The sequence below is a fragment of the Pinus tabuliformis genome, chromosome 4_2 (genome assembly GCF_031772625.1).
Source record: "Pinus tabuliformis cultivar Carrire ecotype Pingquan chromosome 4_2, CPIR1, whole genome shotgun sequence".
NCBI classification, from domain to species: Eukaryota; Viridiplantae; Streptophyta; class Pinopsida; order Pinales; family Pinaceae; genus Pinus; species Pinus tabuliformis.
The window spans coordinates 280571358-280590974 of NC_142304.1; positions in this window are offsets into that span (position 1 = coordinate 280571358).

Genomic DNA, 19617 nt, shown 5'->3' on the forward strand with positions numbered 1-19617 from the left:
TAGTGAGAGTTATGACACATGTAAAAGTTTCTACATTTTGTATGGTGCATAAATGAATCATTTTAGCACACCAGGGGAGTTCCTCCCATCATTGAGATGGAATGCATCCACTGTTATAATGGGAAAATAAATGGTTGCTATAAACCGATGATCAATAGCTAAAAATAATAATTCGAAAATGGAAAACCATAGTTTTAGAGACCATCTTAGTACGACAAAGTTCCTTTCCATGGCATAGATGGAGTTATCATGCATGTCATGGTTTCTACATTTTGTATGGTGGATAAATGATTCTTTTGAGCACACCCAGGAAGTGCGTCCTATAACGGAGCCGCAATGCATCCAATTTTATAACAAGAAAATAAATGGCTATGTTATAACATGATTATTGTACTCTTGTATATATTCTTTGGGTAGATATTTGTCTCTTAGATGGACACTTTATTATTTATATGCCTTCTTTCAATATTTGTGTAGAAGTTGCTTTCACACTTGTGTATTATACCGATACAAGGTCTAGGCCCATTGACTTACATTATGGTCATATGTAGGACATCAATAAAAAGAATTATCTTATCTTTATCTTATCACCAACCACAATATAAGTTTGAAAAAATGAAAAAAAAAACCCAATGAATACTTTTGGTCATTCTACATAAAAAGGTGAATTAGAGATGCCACAACATTGATAACAGGGCTTGCAAGACTCTAGAGAATGTGTTCTTCCATGCAAACATTTTTTCCGCCAACATGAACCAGTGAGAGAAAAGAAAACCAAAAACACAACATGGAGAAGCTTGTTTGTTGCACCCAGGTTTCACCACGCTGCAACGAGTTCCCTACTTTGCTTGGAAACCAACATGCATCTCTCACCATTTTGGTAAAACTCCAGCAGGGTTTGAAGCAAGGTTGCAAGAGTGAGAGGGAGGAAGCAAGCACCTCTCCTATTCCCTTTCATGCCATATTAAAAAACACTTTGTTAAATAACTATAATAATAACTTTTAATAACTTTACAATAACAACGAATAACTTTAATAATTAAAAAAATTAGCTTCTAAACCAATATTTTTTAATATAATTTTAATATTACAATTTACTTTTTTCCTTCTAATTTTCTAATATATTTTTAATCATCGTAATTATATAATAACTTAATAATAATGATCATTTCCATGAAAGACACTTAATAATGATAATTAATGTAATCATTTAACTTTTATATAACTTTAATAACCTATTTTTAATTTAATTTAATATTCAATATTTAATTTTAATATAATATAATAATAATATATTATATTATATTAAAGTTATATTAATAATGAACTTTAATATTATTAAAATTAAAATTTAATATTATTGAATTTAAAGTTTGATATTAATATAATTAAACTTTTAACTTAACATAACTACCACATATCTCATTGATTTAAGTTTTATTCTGCACAAAAATAAATACTTTTTTAAAATCCCAACCAAACCAATTCTAGTTCTATTGATGAGATTCATGTAGCTTAAATCAATGGGATCATAACTATAGTACGACATGGTTAATAAGTTTAATCACATTCAACCATGGTGATTCATGGTCCACATTGTCAACACAATCAAATATAGTAAACATGGTCAACTATATACATCTATAGTTACATGTTGACAACCATGGTCAAACAAGCCCAATAATGGTCAATCAAACTCAACAATGTTAACCATTGTGTTGACAGTGCTGGACCTGCCAAAATTCAAAGGGGTCTCCCAGATATGCCGTCACAACTAGAACTCACATCGTTTGGTGTAGGAGCCCCATCTAGAATATGACCCGGCTATCGTCTACTTAAATATTTGCCTTGGCTTTAGCTGTTAGCAAGAGAGAGAATCACATATATTCCTTTGAAAAAAAGTAAGTGTGCCTAGTGAATGTTAAGTTGTAGGTGCATCAAGGTTCTTCCACTGTGGAGGGAGGAGAAAGTGAGCCTCTAAGAGAGAGGTAATAGTACCACCCTAGCAGAGACACACACAAACATGAAAGATTCGTCTAACATCCAGTGGAATAGTCCACAAAGATGCAATGATCATTACAACCACTACAACACATTTTCAATATGATAAGCACTAAAATAACCGAAATAGTTCAACTACTTTAGTACATCTAAAAGAAACCATGAATCATAAACATTTACATAATAGTCTTACAAATATTCATAATCCATGCATGAAAAATGTGTTGGCCATCAGGTTTCAAATATTAAGTAAAAGTCTCATGATGCATGAATACAACGAACATCACTTGCTCCAATAGTGGAGCATTAGAGCCATTACTTGCTCTCCAAAAGTACTAACTTTGTCTCTATGATTCGTTATGAGAAAAACCAAGATGAAAAGTCTTTTGCTTGTGCAATGAAGGTGTATATATAACAAATGGGGTGATCGTTCACCTCCCTTGTGACTCTTAGACTACCCTTATGATTGTTTTATTTCCCTATGACTTTTCGACTCTTACATGACTCTTCACTTTCTGTACATGTCCTTTGGACTTTCACTTAAATTATAATACATTTTCGAATAAGAATTCACATAATCGACAAATGATGTGGCACATGATGATTCATGATATGACATGACATTGATGACATGGGCGACACGATGACATTGCAATGTTAATCCATTCTTTGTTGCTACTTGCTTTGTGTCTTCTTCAAGATAGAACATGATCTCTTCTTCACCTTCGTATGGCTTAGAGATGAGGAATCGTCAATGCTATTTGGATCTTGAGTTGTTGTTGAAATTTGATGTCCCTTTGCTTCCTTTTCTTGATCATCTTGTCCTTACAACTACTAAGGTGTCTTCTAGAATGGTCTCCCTCTCCATCTCCTTCATCATCATCTTGTCATAAAATGATAGAGTAGATGTGACTGCAATTAACTCATGGCAAGGCGACATTAATTCGATAAACCCCTAGTCTAGGATGTTGCATGATAATCCATCGAATGAGCTCAAACTGGATGGTAGGTTGAGAGAGGGGCTCGGAACTGTGAAATTGTGCAGCTCAGGTAGTAAAGCGCCAGGATTAAGCCTTAAGACCGCATAATGTGTAGTTTAGGCTGGAGCAGGCTTAACAATTATGCAGTTGAGAGATTCAATAAGTTGGATTGAGGACTTGAGAATTGAGTTTTCCCACTATGCAATGTTGGAAGGACATGAAGGCCAGGTGATTGTGTAATGGCATAGTTCAGGAGCTCAAGGCTGAGATTTGAGAATTGGGACCGCACAATGCATAGTTCAGGCCTGGTTGGAGGTGATGATTGCATAGTTTTGGAGCTCATGGGTTGGGCTTAAGCATTAAGATTACGTAATGTGTAGTTATGGGAGGCAGAGACTGTGCATTTCACATTTCCAAGAGACAAGACTGCTGCTTGAGGACTGAGACTGCACAATGCATATTTCAAGAGGGGTGGACGAGGCTAAGTGGCTTGATCGGGGAGTTTTCCCAGTTTTGACTAAGTGTTGGATCAATGAGATGAGAGTGAACGAAACAAATACTTGAACACGATCACACACTTAGATTACTTGACGACACAACAAGGAATAACATACTTTTCCTCAATGTGACAACTTTGTGATGACTAACAAGAAGGGTGACGCTTAACATGCTAGAAGACAACACTTTAATCTTCTCACAAACGAGACCAGAACACTTAGAAAAAATATATGAAATGACTCTTAATATTTGTGACGACAACATGAAAAGTCAAAGTGGGATTCAAAATTTAGATGTAGGCCAAAATTTCGGAGGGTGTTGTAGCAGCGAAAACACTTGGTGACACACTGGTAGAATTCCAACTTCTCTGTCTTGGTTAGTTCTTTTGTGTAGGTGTTGTAGCAACTACAACCACCCTCCAAAATTTTGGTTCACATGAAAATTTCGGAGCCTACCTCGAATCCTACGATTGATTGTCCTTGGTCACCTGTTGGTAAGCTAATGATTTCGATCTCCCCTCCTTGATCTTAAGAGTTTTTCGTGTTCTCATCTTCATGTAGCATGTGTTATATTTGGGCATAGGGGTTATTATTTGTCATGTAAAGGGAATGTTGTTTTGCTTCAAAGGAATTGTGTGTGTATGAGTGGTTGTCATCACATATACATGTTTCACACTCACATCACGCACTCACGTCACGAAGGTTGTTGCATCAAGAAAAGTATGTCTTCTGTATTTTGGATGGTCTACGTTGTGTCACTATGTGTCCGTGTGTAATTGTAGTCAACTCCTATCAATGTTTGCATACGTTTCACTGATCTTGCACTTAGCCATTTTCTTAAGAAACCTAGCCTCATCCAGCTTCCCAGAATTGTGCGCTTTGTTTCTACAACCATCAAGCTTCCTCCCTTGTCTGTTGAAACCATGCAGTGTGCTAGACACCAACCTCCCTTGCCTGTTGAAACCCCACAACCCACATAGCCCCCAGCCTACACTGCACTCAGAAATTGCGCAGAGGTGTCCTTCGAGGACCCTTGTCCTGTAGCAGTGCCTTCATCCTGAAAACTGCGCAGAGTTGTCCAAGTTATCTTGTTTGTCTTGCATGCAGAAATTGTGTAGATGGGCCTCCTAGGGCCCCATTCCAGTAGCAATCAATGTCCGCTGAAATCGCGTAGATCTACCTCTTAGTGACTACAGGAAAAGGTGACATGCTGAAATCGCTTCCCAGGAGTTGAGGAGAAGGACCAAGGAACCAGGTAATGGAAAAGATCAGGACCACATGCGAACTCTGCCAGATGCATGATCATCTTGAGGGTAAGTATGGTAAGTAAAGAAAATCTTCCGAAGTACGTCTCTTAGTTGAGTTTGCAAGACTGCTTGTCATTTTCATATCATCTTGTCCTTAGTAACATGCATGTGTGCAAATGCGAAAAGTCATCTCTTGTGTTTCTTCTACATGTCTTGCTTCTTTTCACTTGTTCGACCAATTGTTGTCTTCTGCATGTTGATTGCTATGTCATGCTTGCGACCTCGTTCTGGTGATGTTGAAGGTTTTGTTTGAGTTGTGTTCGCCATGTACACATCTATCACACTGACACATAATGTTATATGCACTATCATGCAAGCGTCATCATGGTCATTCAACGATCTATCACAAGCGACGCACTTGTCACTCGCATCGTTGGTCATTCATGTTGAGCATATGTTGTCTTGATGGTTTGAGGCATCTTGTCATCAAGTTATATTGAGTGTGTGTTTTCAATGTTCGCGTATGCACAAATTCACTCGCTCACACACTTAATCATTTTGTTGAAGTTACGACGACTAGATCACCCTCTAACAGCTGGACCTCCACCTTGCAATTGACTCGACTGGCTGTCACCTAGAACAATGTAGAAGTGTCCAGAAACCCATTTCAATTTCCGATGACTACAAGTTGATCATCCAACCCTCCTGCTGGTCAACCAGAGAGTTTGACCGGGCAGTCACCCTGGGAATCACTCACCTCAAAAATTACATAGAAGCTGCAGAACTTGCATGCTCTGCTGACTGATAAAATTTCATAGACAGGACATCAGACACCGAATGTCCACCCCTGTCTCCCCTCCAGGATTGTGCAATTTTTCTAGCCAATCACCAGTAAGACGACCGACTGCTCACCCAGAAAACTACACAAATTTCTGAGCAAGCCCCTTATCAGCCCAACATCCTGCTCAACTCAGAAACTTCGCAGAAGCGTTCAGTAGGTCAGCCTCCCAGCAATTGTGTAGTTTTTGTCTCCAGAAAATCCCGTAGCCCGTTTCCAATTCCCTCCAATAATTGTGTAGTTTTTGTTGCCAATCCATCTTGAAGCCTACAACCTGCTCCCTCCTGGAATTGCGTAGTTTTTTATGCCAAGGTCCTCTCCTGCAAAAACTACTTCATCCTAGAAATTGCATATAACTTCCCTCCATCCGAGCCAGATCCCGCAAACATTCACTTCCGATCTGAATTTTCCACCTCGGTCTCCCAGTGATCTCTACACAATTTTCACCAGCAGTGCTGGAGCTCGCATCCCAGCTTGAAACTTGCCTCACGCAGTTTCACTGCCTTTTCCTCTCTCCTGGTCACCTGCATCCAAAAGCGAATGATCATGCATCATGATAGACTAGGAGGTTTATGGATTTGATGTCTCCTTGTCATGAGCGATTGCAGATACAGGTACATGAACGAACATGACGTGATGACGAATGGGATGAACAAGGAGAGTACATGCAAAGGGATGTGTTCGTGAATTCGCGAACGGATGAATGGATGAAACATGCGCAGAGACAATTTCATGAATGGACGAAAAATGTGAAGAGACGGTTTCACAAACGGACGAACGACGAAACATGCGAGGACATATTTTTGCAAATAGAAAAACACGTCAAGCATGCCAAAGTACAAATAAAGGAGCAATGTGCACATGAAACATCAAGCGAATGCAATGTCGATCGAGGACCCCACATACCTTGCCATATGGAGGTGAAGCTACGATACACCAAGAAGACATCCATCACTCAACAACACTATAGCTCGACATGCACACCAGCAACATCATGAACATAACAACACTGTCATGTTGAGTCGTGTCATGAGTCGTAACAACCACATCACTACTATGGGCCATACTCTTGTCAATGAATCTAATGTAAAGTGGAAGTCAAAGAGACCCACTTGTAATCTGAAGAGTCATGTAATATGAAAAGTCATGAGAGTCAAACAGTCATGAGGGAAGTAGAATAGTCACAAGGGCCAGTTTCACCTTGGCTATAAATACCCCGTCATTTGTACATGCAAAGGAGTTTATTTTATTTATTTATTTTTATTTTATTTTATTTTTTTATTTTTTTTTTTTTTTATACCTTGGCTCCTGCCCACATAGCCTTGAGAGTCTGTAGTCTTTTATTTGAGGAGCGAACAGTGGCTCCAATGCCCCGCGCATAGAGTTAGTGATGTACGGTGTATTGATGTGTCTTGGAACTTTCGCTTAATTCATAATCTTGGTCACAGGCCATCACGTTTTCTCACATGTGTTGTAATTGTTTGTAAGAATTAATGTTGAACACTTGTAATACATGTTTCTTCAACATTTGTTAAAAAATTGAACTCATTCAACTGTTCTAATACATATATTTATGAAAATTTGTTGTATAAGCTGTTAAAGTTGTCCTTCCCATGTTGGTTACTTCCCAGACATCATACAAAACCTTTTATGAAACCTTCTATAACGATCGTCACACTCATTTGGACTCCACACTGGGTGTTGTACGTGATATCTTCCTTTGTGTGTTGTGACTGCCACATTTATGCATGTCTGGAAGCTATGCATGTCCTGTTGTGTTGTGTGTCTCTAACAGAGTTAGGACTTCCTCCCATCTGACCTGAGACTCACTCGCACCCCCTCCCTATGATGTGAAAGGACCTTGACACAAGTAACACTAGCATTCACCAGGCACGCAAACCTCATTGTTCGAAGATATAGCAGATCACTTTCTCGTGCTAACAAGAAAGAGCTAAGGAAAACATTTAAGATGACGACAAATAGGCCATTGTTGCGGATGGGACTCCTACACCAAATGATGTGAGGTCTAGTTGGGACTTCATACCGAGGAGATCCCTTGATGTTGCGGGTCTAGCACCGTCAAAACTTGGTGCTAGAAGGAGGGCTAGATGACAAGCTAAAACTTGACATCCTGTTTTGAATCTTCACATATATCTCATGGATACTGTTAGACTCATCCCTCCGTGATGTTTCTCTTATGCCGAACATCTCGACGTCACGAGGGAGTTTTTTGATCTCTTGTCAGAATTCATGTATGATGGTGAAGGCGAAGTGGCCTAGCTCGAGTACTTACAAGACTTCTATGCATTTATTGATAATGCAGATGACTTCTCTAATGAAGAGGCCAATTTATTGCTTTCACGCACACTTCGCGAATCCCCACAACGATGGTGCCAAAACCTGCCTCCTAGCAGCGTGCACTCACTTGACCAATTCTGTGATCTCATTGAATCTACTTTCCATCATTTTGATCTGGAACCTCTTGACAAAAAACTGTTAACACAATGGAAGACTCCGCAAGAATCACCTATGGATTTTTGGTAGCGCTTCCATGTATTACACTTTGAACCCCCGAAAAGCCATATGAAGTTTCAATATCTTTGGGACAGATTCAAATATTGTCTTAAAAAACCAATCAATCCCAAGATGAAGTTGAAGTTCAAACTCTGCTCAGCAGACTTCAGCGATGGAGCTGCACAATCACGGATAGACACAGTCGCTATCACAAGGGACTTTCCATTTTCCCCTCATCAAACAGATTCACCACAGCAGATTGATGGGGGAGAACATGCACACATGTCTGTTCAACTGTCATATCCTCCCAACATCACTTCTCTCAATTTTTGCACAGATTTGGTTGCGAAGCCCATGGGTTGTCATGTGCCTTTGTTACCTCAGCCTCCGTCTTCATGTTCTGTTGATCCTCCAGATTGCACTGTATTGTGTTATTTAGTTTTGGACTCTACACCTGTTATGAACGAGGATCAAGCCATTGACGAAGTTGGTGTTGCACAACCAACCTGCGCTGTCATTCATGATGAGTATGACTAGGAATCTGAGCATGAACCCGCGATGAAGGATGACCTCCTTCTATCCGTGCCTCCTCTGCTTTTTCCTAACATCGTTGATGATTATGTTATCTCTGATTGTCCTTGTGTTAATCTATGCACATATGCATATACTTTTGATCATTCGCAGAATGCACCGGATGTCTGTACATCATTTGACAACGGAGAGGATAAATTATTCATTAAAAATCCACTTGATCCTTCATCTGCTTTTTACAGAAACGCAGACGCTGAACATTATTTCTTCTCATCTACCCTTCTGTATGATTCATCAAATCACGAGGATGCCGGCAAACATACAGGATTTTATGATCATGGTTTTCATGATCTTTGTACTTCTTCATCTAATCACAATGTTGATTCACTCGATGTTAATCTATCTAAGATAGTGGTCTTTGATGATTCATCTATTGACAAAGAGGAAACTCCCCAGGTTGTCGAGCAACTTCAGCCTGAGATGATGGTTATGTCAAGCTCTCGCTGTCCTGAGGTTAGTTCCACTTCTGATCAAAAAATTTGCGAAACACCTGAGGCTCCTCATCACTCATATGTATACACTAAATATCAATTGAACACTCAGATTTCGCTTCCTCCACTCAAACCACATGATCCCATTGCTCATGCATTGGAGGAATCTTACACAGCAAGCACACGTGCATGACACAAGTTGTCTTTATTTCTATCATTTGCTTGCATGTCACAATCAAGAGTATGTGTATGCTTAACATCTGTACGCAGTGTCGCACAAAACCATGGTAAGTCCATGGATTGCATGTCATGCACTTACACTCATTTTTTCTCCATGGACGCATTTAAACTCAGAATGTGTTGGTATTCATTGTTATATATTTTATGTTTTTTGGTTCACTTGATTGTGTTTCTCGCAAACCATGCTTTCACCAACATGCGTCGACCAATACAGTGGTGGCTACATTGGAAGCATTACTTCACGTAAGTAGGCCCAGGCACTATTTAACATAGGAGTAGGAGTAGTGTTTGCTTCCTTTCTTTGCTTTGCTTTGCATTCTGGTTTGCATGTTTGCTTGCTTTCTTACTTGCATTGGTTTGCTTGTTTGTTTTCTTTGCTTACTTTTTTTGCCTTCGCTTTACTTCCGCTTTTTACTTTTTTCTTTCTTCGCTTGCTTGTGCCCATAGGTTAGCCTCTTGTGAAACTATATTTGGCTCTCTAGACAAGCCGGGCGAATCTAAGAGGAATTGTACAACTATCAAAATTTGGTTATATGTTGTCCTCTCTCTTTATGATAAACTTTTTGTCTTCACTCGATGATGCTTTGATGTAAAATACGTTATGTTTAGAGTAAGTCTTGGTGAAAACACAACGCTTGCGCTCTAACTAGTACCACCTACTCTAGTTGGTTATTTTGGGTTAACCCTTGTAAGCTCAATCAAGTAGAGTAAGATGAGGGGGAAACTCTTAACAAGTATGTCAAAGGTATACATACCATACTTCTCTGAAGGAAAAACCTCTTCTACTCTCAATAAGTCGGGATCCCTCTTCTGCCTCTGAAATAAATAAGTGCCTATGCATAGTTCTTTGAAAAATTAAAAATAAATGAGAATATGAAAATCCCGAAAAAATTAATAAGGTGAAATAAGAGAAAGGCTTCCTATGCAGAGAGGTGATGCAAGTAACTCCGTCAGGGTACTGACCAGGCTCATTGGCAGTGGAGCGATGCTTGTGTTCTTGCATGACTCTGATGGGGTACTGTCGAGCCTTGTTGGCAGTGGAGCAACACCAGAGATGAAACTTAAACTCTAACTGTCATATTACTTGTGCATCCATATACCCCTCATCCCCAATTGAAAAAACTAAGTTGACTTGGCTTGGAATGTGCGCTGACTGATCAAGAGAATGGTAGGGACTACATCTTTCAATCAAGCTAGTGTGGAAAACACAGTGATAAAATAATCGAACAATACTTCCAGAAGGGTTAAAATCGATTTTGATGAAAAAAGGTCCATTCAGAGAGCTGGAGTTCTAAAAGTGCATCGCCAAGCGTTGTAGCGGCTACAACAACCCTACAAAGCTTTGGCTCGAATGTAAATTTTGGAGCCTACCTCGGATCCTGCAATCGATTTTCCTTGGTTTCCTATTGGTAAGCTGATGATTTCAAGTTCCCCTCCTTGATCTTAAGAGTTTTCCATGTTCTAATCTTCATGCAGCATGTGTAATATTTGGGCATAGGGGTTGTTGTTTGTCATGTAAAGGGAATTTTGTCTTGCTTCAAGGGAATTGTTTTCGTATGAGTGGTTTTCATCACATAGACATGTTTCACACTCACCTCGTGCACTCATGTCATGAAGGTTGTTGCATCAAGAAAAGTATGTCTTATGTCTTCTGGATGGTATACATTATGTCACTAAGTGTCCATGTGCGATCGCAGTCAAGTCCTATCAATATTTGCATACGTTTCACTGATCTCGAACTTAGCCATTTTCCCAAGCAACTTAGCCTCATCTAGCTTCCCGGAACTATGCACTTTGTTTCTGCAACCATCAAGCTTCCTCTGTTGTCTTCTGAAACTCCACAGTGTGTATAGAAACCAACCTCCCTTACCTGCTGAAACCCTGCAGCCCACGAAGGCCCTAGCTTGCACTGCACTCAGAAATTGCATAGAGGTGTCCTCCCAGGACCCCTATCCCACAGCAGTGCCTTGAAACTCAAAACTGTGCAGTGTTGTCCAAGTTATCTTGTTTTTCTTGCATGCAGAAACTATGTAGATGAGACTCCTAGGGCCCCATTCCAGCAGCAGTCATTGTCTGCTGAAATCGCGCAGATCTACCTCTCAGTGACTATAAGAATTGGTGACATGCTGAAATCGCTTCTCAAGAGTTGAGGAGAAGGACCAAGGAACCGGGTAATGGAAAAGATCAGGACCACATGCAAACTCCTCTAGATGCATGATCATCTTGAGTGTAAGTACGGTAAGTAAAGAACATCTTCTAAAGTATGCCTCTTAGTTGAGTTTACAAGACTACTTGTCATTGCCATATCATCCTATCCTCAGTAACATGCATGTGTGCAAATGCAAAAAGTCATCTCATGTGTTTCTTCGACATGTCTTGCTTCTTTTCACTTGTTCAACCAATTGTTGTCTTCCACATGTTGATTGCTATGTCATGCTTGCAACCTCGTTCTAGTGATGTTGAAGGTTGTGTTTGATTTGTGTTCACCATGTACACATCTATCGCACTCACACATAATGTTGTATGCACTATTGCGCAAGCGTCGTCGCGGTCGTTCAACGATATATCACAAGCGCCACGCTTGTTGTTCTCACCATCAGTCAGACATGTTGAGCATATGTTGTCTTGATGGTTTGAGGCGTCTTGTCATCAAGTTATATTGAGTGTGTGTTTTCAATGTTCGTGTATGCACAAATTCACTGGCTCGCACGCTTAGTCATTTTGTTGAAGTTTCAACGACTAGATCACCCTCTAATGGCCGATCCTCCACCTTGCAATTGACTCAACTGACTGTCACCCATAATAGCGCATAAGTGTCCAACAAGCCATTTCAATATGCGCTGACTACAAGTTGATCATCTAACCCTCCTACTAGTCAACCAGAGAGTTTGACCGGGTAGTCACCCAGGGACTCACTCACTCCAAAAATTGTGCAAAAGTTGTAGACCTTGCCCACTCCGCTAACTGAGAAAACTGTGCATATAGGATATATAGACACCGAATGTCCACCCCTGTCTCCTCTCTAGGATTGCACAATTTTTCTAACCAGTCACCAGTAAGCTGACCGGATGCTCACCTAGAAAACTACGCAAATTTTTGAGCAAACCCCTCAACAGCCTTGCATCCCGCTCAGCTCAGAAACTGTGCAGAAGTGGTCAGCAGGTTATCCTCCCAGCAATTGCACAGTTTTTGTCTCCATCAAATCTCGAAGCTCACTACTAGCTCCCTCCAAGAATTGTGCGTTTTTGCTGCCAAGGCATCATGAAGCCCGCAACTCGCTCCCTTCATGAATTGTGTAGTTTTTGTTGCCAATGCCCTCTGCTGCAAAAACTGTTTCATCCCAGAAATTGAGCAGATTTTCCCTCCAGCCGAGCCAGATCGCGTGGACAGTCATTGTCGATACGGATTTTCCATCTCAATCTCCTAGTGACCTCTCTGCAATTTTCACTAGCAGTGCTGGAGCTCGCATCTCAACTCAAAACTTGCCTCGTGAAGTTTCACAGCCTTGTCCTCTCTCTTGGCCACCTGCATCCAAAAGTGAATGATCATGCATCATGATAGACTAGGAGATTTATGGATTTGATGTCGTCGTCATGAGTGATTGCAGATACAGGTACATGAACGAACATGATGCGATGATGAATGGGATGAACAAGGAGAGTACATGCAAAGGGATGTGTTCACGAATGAACGAAACATGTGAAGAGACTGTTTCACGAATGGACGACCATGTGAAGATGTTTTCGCGAACAAACGACCATGCAAAGATGTGTTCACGAATGGACGAATGGATGAAACATGCGAAGAGACAATTTCAATAATGGACTAAACATGCGAATAGACATTGTCATGAATGAACAAATGGCGAAACATGCGAGGACATATTTTCGCGAATAGACAAACATGCCAAGCATGGAAAAGTACAAACAAAGGAGCAATGTGCACATGCAACATCAAGCGAACCCAATGACCATCGAAGACTCCACACACTTTGCCATACGGGGGTGAAGCTGCGATACACCAAGAAGACATACATCACTCAACAACACTACAGCTTGATATGCACACTAGAAACAACATGAACATACTAGTACTGTCATGTCAAGTCGTGTCATGAGTCTGAATGACCACATCACTACTAAGGGCCATACTCTTGTCAATGAATCTAATGTAAAGTGGAAGTCAAAGGGACCCACTTGTAATCTGAGGAGTCATGTAATATGAAGTCATGAGAGTGAAACAGTCATGCGGGAAGTCGAATAGTCACAAGGGCCAGTTTCAGCCTTGGCTATAAATACCCCCTCATTTGTACATGAAAAGGATGGATTTATTTATTTATTTTTACCTTGGCTCCTCTCAACATAGCCTTGAGAGTTTGTAGTATTTTCTTTGAGGAGCGAACAATGCATCCAATTCCTCTCCCACGGGGTTAGTGATGTATGGTGTATCGATGTGTCTTGGAACTTTCGCTTAAATCAAAAAGCCTGCTCATAGGACAACACGTTTTCTCACATGTGTTGTAACTGTTTGTAAGAATTAATCTTGAACACTTGTAATACATGTTTCTTTAATCTGTGTTAAACAATTAAACTCATTCAGCTGTTCTAATACATATATTTATGAAAATGTGTTGTATAAGTTTTTAACGTTGTCCTACCCATGTTGGTTACTTCCTAGACATCAGACAAAACCTTTTACGAAACCTACTATAATGACCGTCACACTCGTGCAGACTGCCCGCTGGGTGTTGTATGTGCTATCTTCCTTTGTGTGTTGTGACTGCCACATCCATGCGGATTTCTCTCTCGGAAGCTATGCATGTCTTGTTGTGTTGTGTGTCTCTGAAATATTTGCGACTTCCTCCCATTCGACCCGAGACTCACTCCCATGCCCTCTCTCTGCTGTGAAAGAACGTTGACATAAGTAACACTAGCATTCACTAGGAATGCAAACCTCGTTGTTCGAAGATAAAGCAGACCACTCTCTCGTGCTGATAAGCAAGAGCCAAGGAAAAAATTTAAGATAATGGTAATCGAGCCATTGTACCGGATGGGAATCATACACCAAATAGTGTGAGGTATAGTTGGGACCTCATACTGAGGAGATCCCTTGATGTTGGCGGGTCCAGCGCCGTCAACAACAGGGTCTAGTTCTTCAGAGAGTATTGATTCATCATTCAAATTACTTTGGTTTCCCCACTTAACTCGCACACAAAATTAGTCCCCTTTATCCTTTCTTGGTCAAACAAAAATATAAAGCCGAACAAATTGCAATTTTTCGAATCAGGAGAAGGATAATGAAGTTTGCGAGCTTTAGATTTTCAGAGTGTAGTTTTTCATATTTGGTGTTGCTATGCTATGAGTAGGCCTAGACAATACCCAGATGGAGTCACTACAGGAACAAAGACATTGCTTTGTTGCCAATGAGCCTAGATAGTACCTCGATGAAGTTACTTGCTTCACCTCCCTACGTAGGAAGCCTTTCTCTTCTTTCACCCTTTATTTATATATTTTATATATAGGATGGTGCATAGGAACTTATTCATTTCATGGCCGAAAGAGGGATCTTGATTTATTGAGAGGACAATAGTTTGTTCCTTTAGAGAAGCATATTAAGACCCTTGATTTTGGTTTGCTCCTTTATATTTTCCCCTTGTCCTTCTCTACTTGATTGGATAAGTGTGGAAAACTACAAAACATACAGAACCAAGTGAAGGCATATGGTTTCTAGAATAGACACGAATATCATGGCTCAACACAAAGATCTCTTTATGCAAGCATCATGTTTTCCGTTAGAACATCATTGACGAAAAGGTGTAACCAAAACTAAGAAGAAGGATTGAAGGTTAGCCAAATGTTGTAGTGTCATAAGACTCTTTTCAATTCATCCACATGCAATGAAGCCAAAGAACACGTTGACACACTACACTTATTTACATAAACGAAAGGAAACAACAAGACAAGTCTAAATAAAAATAATAATAAAAGAATATGTGAAAATTCCAAAACTAGAACCCTATTGCAAAAACTGTTATTATTTCTCTTAATTGATAATAAATTTAACAATTTATCTCAGACGACAAATATATAAACAAACACACTTCAACCTTCACAAATAAAATACTACAAAAAAATAATGCGTTGGAAACTAACAAATGCTAGCACACACATATAAAATATGAGACAATTATTTTGGACAAATGTCCTCGAAAAACCCAACTTGGGAAAACTGGTGCAACTGTGAGGGTTTTTATTATTATGCAACAGTCAAAATATGAGTACACTTTGGATTCCTGAAACTGGAAATCCACAACAAGAAATTATGGGCAAAATTATTGAAGGGAATTTACCCTTCACCAGCAATGACGACACAACCTTCCTTCAGAAACTTGGCCCTCTGACCCTCTGTGTCAGCCTCTACACTTCTTGCTTGATGTTAAGCCTCCAACCAGTCTCTGATGAAGTCGTTCTACCTCCAACTGCTGAGGAAATCATCTCTCCGGCCTCTTGGAACCTCTGCCTAGCCTATGGAACTGAGAATGATTTCCTCTCTAGCTAATCGAAATTCCCTCTCTGAAGCTACTATGCAGTTCTATGTGTTGGCTCACTGGAATAACTCGATCCTCTTCATGCTGCCTCTTTGGATCTGGAAAAAGTTCCTCCAGATCATAGTCCCTACGCCTCACTCACTGCTTCGATCTCTGGCTCTCTCTCTAGGAACTGATTGTTGCTACTTGGGAAATCGAATTGCTGAAGTGTTTTCTCCATCACCACATCGACCTCCTCTTATAATCAACTATTGGAGCACCAACAACCAAGATTAAAACATAATTGATGGCTAGGATCATCTCTGGATCGATTCGTGTGAGTTTCTAGATCATTCTCACCTTGTCTCAATTAATATTGATCAATTAATCATACTCCCCAAGTTTAGACTTAAGAAATATTTAAAAATGGTTAATAATATAATTAAGACACTCTAGGTGAAATTTCCAGAAATGATTTCTCGGTTTTGGAGATCTGATCTATTCTAGCCTCTCCAGCAAATTTTGTGGCTAGAACACATACGATGCTACAAAAACTTACACTCCATCTTAAAGAGGAATGTGTTCTAATGTTGCACACCCTGTCAAACCACTCTGCCTCTGTATCATCTCCTATCATGCTGCTGATGTGTGGCTGCTACTGCCCACCAACCATTGCGCAACTCTGATATACACTGCATTTTTTCTACTGTTGATGCTTCCATACTGCTGCCAACACTACATTTGCACTGTAACTCCCTCTCATGTGTTGTTGCTGCAACTGCAACATCTACAATTGAAAAGAATCCAAAATACTAAATCAAATATGGTTAGTATGATGCATCTATCTAACGAGTTTTTGATTGCTACTAGCATATGCACTATGACTGAGGAATCTTCACTGCTGCCAACTCTGCACTAAGCCACCTACTCTATTGTCAACACTGCACTGTGCTTCCCAACCTCTGACTGCTACTAGTATGCAATTGTCACTGTCATACTGATTACATCAACTGTCACTAATCCATCCTTCTACTAAATACTTTGGGCCCCCGTAGCCAAGAACCAATCCATCAGGTGGACTCCTAAAGGATCTTGCCCAATCTCTGTATTTCTCTGGGACTACAGTACCAAATCTCCCCACCTCACTCTTGGAGGTATATCTGCAAATATCATGAAGTCTTCCTCCAGCCTAGAGGATAGCCTGTTGATCTATGCTAAAGCTCCTTCCTGGTTCTGCTTATCCTCCTCTTCCATCTTTCTGAGAGGACACTGGGTACTGTAGTGACCAAGTTCACCACACCTGAAGCACTTGACCTTTGACAAGTCCTTCTTCTTCTTTCTTTTCTCCCCCTGTCCCTGACTAGGATCCTTTGATGTGAGGGCCACATTCTCCTCCTCCTTCACCATCTTCGATCTACTAATGCTACTCCCACTGATGAATCTCTTTAACAGAGCTCGTATCAACTCCTCTCATTGTAAATCTCCCCAGATTCTATCCCAGACTAGTAGTCTATCTTTGTCCAATATGCTTTGGACAAAAACCTGCCAATCCTTTGAGATGCTATTGAGTGCCAATCACACTAGATTTGTGGATTGAGGTGTTGTCCCAACAACTCATAGTTGGTCTTGGACCTCCTAAATCTTGGTTAGGAAGGGGTCTATGCCTTCCCCCTTCTGCATCCAAATGCATCTCAACTTCTCCTCAAGAGACATCTTCCACTGCTTGAAATTTCCCTCGTATAACGAGGAGAGAACATCCCACATCTATTTGGCAGTAACTTTGCCAGCTATATGTGAGACTATATGATCATAGACTCCATCCAGGATCAATCACTTTGCCTGTGCCATCTCTTTTTTATATTCTTTGGAAGCTTCATCCAACCTGTCATGATCATGAAGCACAAAAGTGGCCATCTCAAAAAACTATCAAAATGTCCCTCTTTCATTTTGCTTAGTTTATGCTCTTCTACTCGCACTCCCTTATGGACTAAGAAGATCTGCTCACAACTGTTGCCGATATACAAGAAGACTTGAACTTATTGAGACTAGAAGTTCCCTGAGGAAATTTTTTGCTCTATGTGTGCTCTTCTCTCTTCCACCCCAACACTAGTTCTGCTTCAGTGTACTACGACAAAACCCCTGCGTCCAGCTCGATATTTTCCCAACGAAAGCATTGAGCTTCTCCCACTACCTATGGAATCACTCGATATGGAAGGATGAATTTTTTTCTACGTCTCACTCAGAAAAAATGAACCTCCTCAAGCAACTTGACCTTCTGGCAAAATATTGCACTGCCCTTGGGAATTTCGGCCTACTTCCCTTATTGAGTAGAAAAATTGTTTTCCTTCATTTCTAAGCTCTCTAGAAAATCAACTTCCTTCTAATACCATACGAAAAATTCCAAAACTGGAGCCCTATTGCAACAACTAGTATTATTTCTCCTAATTGTTAATTAATTTAACAATTTATCCACTACGAGAAAATATCGAAATAAACAGACTGCAACCTTCATAAATAAAATACTACGGAAATATAATGCGTCGGAAACTGAAAAATTGTAGCACACACACATAAAATATGAGACAATTATTTTTAGACAAATGTCCTTGGAAAGACCCAACTTGGAAAAATCAGTGCAACATTGAGGGTTTTTATTATTATGTAGCAGTGAAAATCTTAGTACAATCTGGATGCCTGAAACTGGAACTCCACAACAAGAAATTCCGGGAAAAAATATTGAAGGGAATTTACCCTTCCTCCACTAGTAATCTCAGCACAACCCGCCTTAAGAAACTCTACCCTTTGACCCTTTGAGCCAGTATCTGCGTTGTTTTCTTGAGGTCAAGCCTCCAACCAGACTCTGATGAAGTCGTTCTACCTCTATATGCTAAGGAAATTGTCTCTCCGACATCTTGGAACCTCTGCCTAACCTCTAGAACTTATAACAATTTTCTCTCCAGCTAACCAAACTGCCCTCTCTGAAGCTACTCCATAGTGATTTGTGTTGCCTCACTAGGATAACTTGTTCCTCTTGCCGCTGCCTCTTTGGATATGGAAAAAGTTGCTTCGGATCAAATTCCCTCCCCCTCACTCACTGCTTCGATCTCTGGCTCTCCCTCTAGCAACTGATTGCTACTACTCAGGAAATCGATCTACCAAGAAATCGAACTTCTCAAATGTTTTCTCCATCACCACATCGACCTCCTCTTATAATCCATTGTTGGAGCACCAACGATCAAGATTAAAACATAATCAATTGCTAGGATCATCACTGGATTGATCCCTGTGAGTTATTAAATCATTCTCGCCTTATCTCAATTAGTACTGATTAAATAACCATATTCCTTAAGTTTAGAATTAGGAAATATTTAAAAAATGGTTAATAGCCTAATTAAGACACTTCTCTGTAGAATTTCCGTAAATGATTTCTAGTTTTTGGAGATCTCATGTATTCTAGCCTCTCCACCAAATTTCGTCGCTAGAACACATCCGATGCTACAAAAATAAACAAAATACACTATGTACATAGAGTAGGGCACAACCCTAGACCATCATTGAAAATATTTCTTTAAATATTGGCCATTAACATGAAGAGAGTCAATCTTCTCGTCTAAAGGTTAGAGGCGATATTTCTGATGACCAAGCTTCTTGTGCATGGTATACGATCTAATCCACATGGATTGGAACTCAGTATGTTTACCTTTGTGTTAGGGTCCCACCCTAACCCCCTTATTTATGTCATGGGATCACGT